The sequence below is a fragment of the Bufo gargarizans genome, chromosome 1 (genome assembly GCF_014858855.1).
Source record: "Bufo gargarizans isolate SCDJY-AF-19 chromosome 1, ASM1485885v1, whole genome shotgun sequence".
NCBI classification, from domain to species: domain Eukaryota; kingdom Metazoa; phylum Chordata; class Amphibia; order Anura; family Bufonidae; genus Bufo; species Bufo gargarizans.
Window position 1 is genome coordinate 733,593,806 of NC_058080.1, and position 6,000 is coordinate 733,599,805.

Consider the following 6,000-nt stretch of genomic DNA (forward strand, 5'->3'; position numbering starts at 1 on the left):
CAGCCAATTGTAATACTGTCTGCTGTCTGGCAAAGGATAGATTTTTGTTCTGGGTTGAAATACAATTCCCAACTAAGCAATTCCCTAAATCAGTGGCTTCTGCTGTATCAGGCCAACTTTAAATCTATCCAAAAAAGGGTATATTAGATTGAAGGTGCAGATAGGGTCATTCTCAATAACTTCACACACACGCTACCGTGCATTTCCAAGTCTAATTCTGTCCGTAAACGTATACCTGTCACCCAGCGCCTAAATACTAGGCCTCAAATTCATAGTCAGCTAAATCTGTGGTTACTGCTGTGCCTGTATTAGTGTAATACGGTACCTAAATAGATGCCAGATAGTGTTAGGTGTCTGTAAAAAAAGGCCTGAATTTGAATACAATACATTGGGCCAAATAATTTTTTTCTTATTGTGGTGAACAGTAACAATGAGGAAAACATCTAGTAAGGGACGCGGACATGGTCGTGGTGGTGTTAGTGGACCCTCTGGTGCTGGGAGAGGACGTGGCCGTTCTACCACAGCCACACGTCCTAGTGAACCAACTACCTCAGGTCCCAGTAGCCGCCATAATTTACAGCGATATTTGGTTGGGCCCAATGCCGTTCTAAGGATGGTAAGGCCTGAGCAGGTACAGGCATTAGTCAATTGGGTGGCCGACAGTGGATCCAGCACGTTCACATTATCTCCCACCTAGTCTTCTGCAGAAAGCGCACAGATGGCGCCTGAAAACCAAGCCCATCAGTCTGTCACATCACCCCCATGCATACCAGGGAAACTGTCTGAGCCTCAAGTTATGCAGCAGTCTCTTATGCTGTTTGAAGACTCTGCTGGCAGGGTTTCCCAAGGGCATCCACCTAGCCCTTCCCCAGCGGTGAAAGACATAGAATGCACTGACGCACAACCACTTATGTTTCCTGATGATGAGGACATGGGAATACCACCTCACCACGTCTCTGATGATGACAAAACACAGGTGTCTTTCTGCAGTGTGCAGACTGAACAGGAGGTCAGGGAGGAAGACTGGGTGGAAGACGATGCAGGGGACGATGAGGTCCTAGACCCCACTTGGAATGAAGGGGCCCCCCCACAGCGTATAGCTTGGGGGACACATGGTGGCAGGGGCACTAGTTTAATTTTATTCAATTCTATGGGTTTTTGGTTAATGATTTTGGCTTGTAGGATTTCTCTCCCCCTCCCCCCCTTTTCTTTTAACCACTTCAACCCCGCTAGCTGAAACCCCCTTAATGACCAGGCCACTTTTTACACTTCTACACTACACTACTTTCACCGTTTATCGCTCGGTCATGCAACTTACCACCCAAATGAATTTTACCTCCTTTTCTTCTCACTAATAGAGCTTTCATTTGGTGGTATTTCATTGCTGCTGACATTTTTTGTTATTAATCGAAATTTAACGATTTTTTTTGCAAAAAAATTACATTTTTCCCTTTCAGCTGTAAAATTTTGCAAAAAAAAAACGACATCCATATATAAATTTTTCGCTAAATTTATTGTTCTACATGTCTTTGATAAAAAAAATGGTTTGGGTAAAAGTTATAGCGTTTACAAACTATGGTACAAAAATGTGAATTTCCGCTTTTTGAAGCAGCTCTGACTTTCTGAGCACCTGTCATGTTTCCTGAGGTTCTACAATGCCCAGACAGTAGAAACCCCCCACAAATGACCCCATTTCGGAAAGTAGACACCCTAAGGTATTCGCTGATGGGCATAGTGAGTTCATAGAACTTTTTATTTTTTGTCACAAGTTAGCGGAAAATGATGATTTTTTAATTTTTTTTCTTACAAAGTCTCATATTCCACTAACTTGCGACAAAAAATAAAACATTCTAAGAACTTGCCATGCCCCTCACGGAATATCTTGGGGTGTCTTCTTTCCAAAATGGGGTCACTTGTGGGGTAGTTATACTGCCCTGGCATTCTAGGGGCCCTAATGTGTGGTAAGTAGTTTGAAATCAAAATGTGTAAAAAATGACCTGTGAAATCCGAAAGGTGCTCTTTGGAATGTGTGCCCCTTTGCCAACCTAGGCGGCAAAAAAGTGTCACACATCTGGTATCGCCGTACTCAGGAGAAGTTGGGGAATGTGTTTTGGGGTGTCATTTTACATATACCCATGCTGGGTGAGATAAATATCTTGGCAAAATACAACTTTTCCCATTTTTTTTATACAAAGTTGGCATTTGACCAAGATATTTATCTCACCCAGCATGGGTATATGTAAAATGACACCCCAAAACACATTGCCCAACTTCTCCTGAGTACGGCGATACCAGATGTGTGACACTTTTTTGCAGCCTAGATGCGCAAAGCGGCCCAAATTCCTTTTAGGAGGGAATTTTTAGACATTTGGATCCCAGACTTCTTCTCACACTTTCGGGCCCCTAAAAAGCCAGGGCAGTATAAATACCCCACATGTAACCCCATTTTGGAAAGAAGACACCCCAAGGTATTCAATGAGGGGCATGGCGAGTTCATAGAATTTTTTTTTTTTTGCACAATTTAGCGGAAATCTTTTTGGGGGGGTATTTTCTCACAAAGTCTCCCTTTCCGCTAACTTGGGACAAAAATTTCAATCTTTCATGGACTCAATATTCCCCTCACTGAATACCTTGGGGTGTCTTCTTTCCGAAATGGGGTCACACGTGGGGTATTTATACTGCCCTGGCATTTTAGGGGCCCTAAAGCGTGAGAAGAAGTCTGGAATATAAATGTCTAAAAGATTTTACGCATTTGGATTCCGTGAGGGGTATGGTGAGTTCATGTGAGATTTTATTTTTTGACACAAGTTAGTGGAATATGAGACTTAGTAAGAAAAAAAAAAGAAATTCCGCTAACTTGGGCCAAAAAAAATGTCTAAATGGAGCCTTACAGGGGGATGATCAATGACAGGGGGTGATCAGGGAGTCTATATGGGGTGATCACCCCCCTGTCATTGATCACCCCCCTGTAAGGCTCCATTCAGATGTCCGTATGATTTTTACGGATACATGGATCGGATCCGCAAAACACATACGGACGTCTGAATGGAGCCTTACAGGGGGGTGATCAATGACAGGCGAGTGATCACCCATATAGATTCCCTGATCACCCCCTGTCATTGATCACCCCCCTGTCATTGATCACCCCCCTGTAAGGCTCCATTCAGACGTCCGTATGATTTTTACGGATCCACGGATACATGGATCGGATCCGCAAAACGCATACGGACGTCTGAATGGAGCCTTACAGGGGGGTGATCAATGACAGGGGGTGATCAGGGAGTTTATATGAGGTGATCACCCCCTGTCATTGATCACCCCCCTGTAAGGCTCCATTCAGACGTCCGTATGTGTTTTGCGGATCCGATCCATGTATCCGTGGATCCGTAAAAATCATACGGACATCTGAATGGAGCCTTACAGGGGGGTGATCAATGACAGGGGGGTGATCAATGACAGGGGGTAATCAGGGAATCTATATGGGTGATCACCCGCCTGTCATTGATCACCCCCCTGTAAGGCTCCATTCAGACGTCCGTATGTGTTTTGCAGATCCGATCCATGTATCCGTGGATCCGTAAAAATCATACGGACATCTGAATGGAGCCTTACAGGGGGGTGATCAATGACAGGGGGGTGATCAGGGAGTCTATATGAGGTGATCATGGGTGATCAGGGGTCCATAAGGGGTTAATAAGTGACGGGGGGGTGTAGTGTAGTGTTTTGTGGTACTTTACACAGCTACCTGTGTCCTCTGGTGGTCGATCCAAACAAAAGGGACCACCAGAGGACCAGGTAGCAGGTATATTAGACGCTGTTATCAAAACAGCGTCTAATACACCTGTTAGGGGTTAAAAAAATCACATCTCCAGCCTGCCAGCGAGCGATCGCCGCTGGCAGGCTGGAGATCCACTCGCTTACCTTCAGTTCTTGTGAACGCGCGCGCCTGTGTGCGCGCGTTCACAGGAAATCTCGGCCCTCGCGAGATGACGCGTATATGCGTCACTCTGCGCAGGGCTGCCGCCTCCGGACCGCACATCTGCGTTAGGCGGTCCGGAGGCGGTTAATTCAATTCTAGGGTTTTCCTGACAGGAATCCGGTTTTGGCTGGTTCCCCTAGTGATCTGCCTGGAAACGGGACGCTTTGAACAGCTGTGAGGATTGGCCAGCTGTCTCTGAAGTGGGAAATGCTGGACAGCTGATTGGCAGCTGTCATTTTGAGCGAGAATTTATGTGAATAAAAGTGACAGCGCACAGGTGCCCAGCTGTCAGTTCCAGTGGAGCACCCTTCAAGGAGCAGCGCCTGTCAAGACCTGGGATGGAGGACTTACTTCGCAGCCTGATCCTGAGAGCGAAGTCATCGGGAGGAGAAGAGTGTCTGAGGCGCTGCCTCGCTCAGCCTGTACCTGGCGGCGGAGTAGCGGCGGCGGATCCAGGAGAAGAAGAAGCGCTGGAGCCGGGGGAAGTTGAAGAAGCCGTCCTTCGAGTGGCCAGTGGGGAAGCGGAGGTGTTGGCGCCGCGCAGCAAAAGAGCTAAAAGACATGCGCGTGTCGGGACCCCGCCCCCTGAAGACATCACCGCTGCCGGATCATCGCCATGGCGACGTCATCAAAGAGCGCCGGCCGGCAAGGCTCCTAGAAACAGCCGGCGGCTCTCCACCGCAGCGATGGATCAATTCAGCGCTGAGCAGCCCTCTGCAGCAGCGCATGATGAGGACGACGTGGGTCATGCTGGCACATCTGTGCAGCATGCATTTGCTGTATCCGGCCAATATCCTGGGAAGATCAGGATGAAGATTCCTCAGTCCGGTTCTGGGCACGAGTCCATTCCAGTGGTGAGCATTCAAACATTGATGTCATGTTTAACAATGAAAAGTTTCTTTCAGGTCTTAACTCCTTGTTGGCTGAATTTCTAAAAAGTAAGCTTTCAACTGCGGGTGTGTGGTCATCCCTGCCAGCGCCGCAGTCAAAGAACTTGCCCATTTTAGAAAAAGGTTCAGGGGTTCCAGAACTCTGTATAAAAGAGGTTCTCCCCTGTGAAGTATCTACTCTGGGTTTCCATTTGTCTAATGGGATCAAAAAGAAGATATGGAGCTTTGAATTTGTGGATTTATTATCTTTGCTTCCTTCTAATAGGGAACAAAATGTGGAGAAAAAGGATGAAAAAAGTGAGGATGTAAGAAAGCGCCTGCAGCCAAGATCTTTTAACAATTGGTTGCAGGCTTTTTGTATATATGCTGCAGTGCTGGGAGAAAGGCATCCTGAGAAGTGTTCGGGCCTTTTCCAGCACTTTGATATCATACTGGAAGCATACAAGAACTTTGGTGGTATTGCATGGTTCCAGTATGATGAGACGTTTAGGCAAAAACTGGCAATCCACCCGTCCTTAAATTCCGGTGTTAAAGACATAGGCTTGTGGATCAATTTGATGCTGCCACAGAGAACTGTGCGGCAGAGGCAGACTCCTGTGAATCAGTCTCTTAGGAAGGGAGTTTGTTTCGCTTTTAACAAATCCACTTGCAAGTGGCTTTCCAGCTGTCGTTATAAACATGAATGCTCCCTTTGTGGGGGCAATCATCCTTTATTACGTTGTTTTATGAAAAATCAGCCTTCCTTTCTTGCTTCCAGGGAGCAATTATCAAAAAGCATGGACGCCAGTGAGATTAATAGAGTTGGTGCCATGGCTAAACAAGTACCCAGACAGGGAGAAAGCTAATTTGCTTTTTAATGGTTTTTTTTTATCGGGTTTGATATTTAGCAGTTTAAGGGTTCTGGTTGTATATTTGTTGTTAATTTGAAGTCTGTTTATGTTTTTCCTGATAAGATTAGTAAAGAATTAGAGAATGGTAGGTTAGCGGGCCCATTTCAGCACCCACCTTTTAAAATTTTTAGATTATCCCCTCTGGGTGTAGCCTCAAAGATGAATCCAGGGGAATTTAGGTTGATACACCACTTATCTTACCCCAAGGATTTTTCTTTGAATGATGAAATTGCCAAGGAAG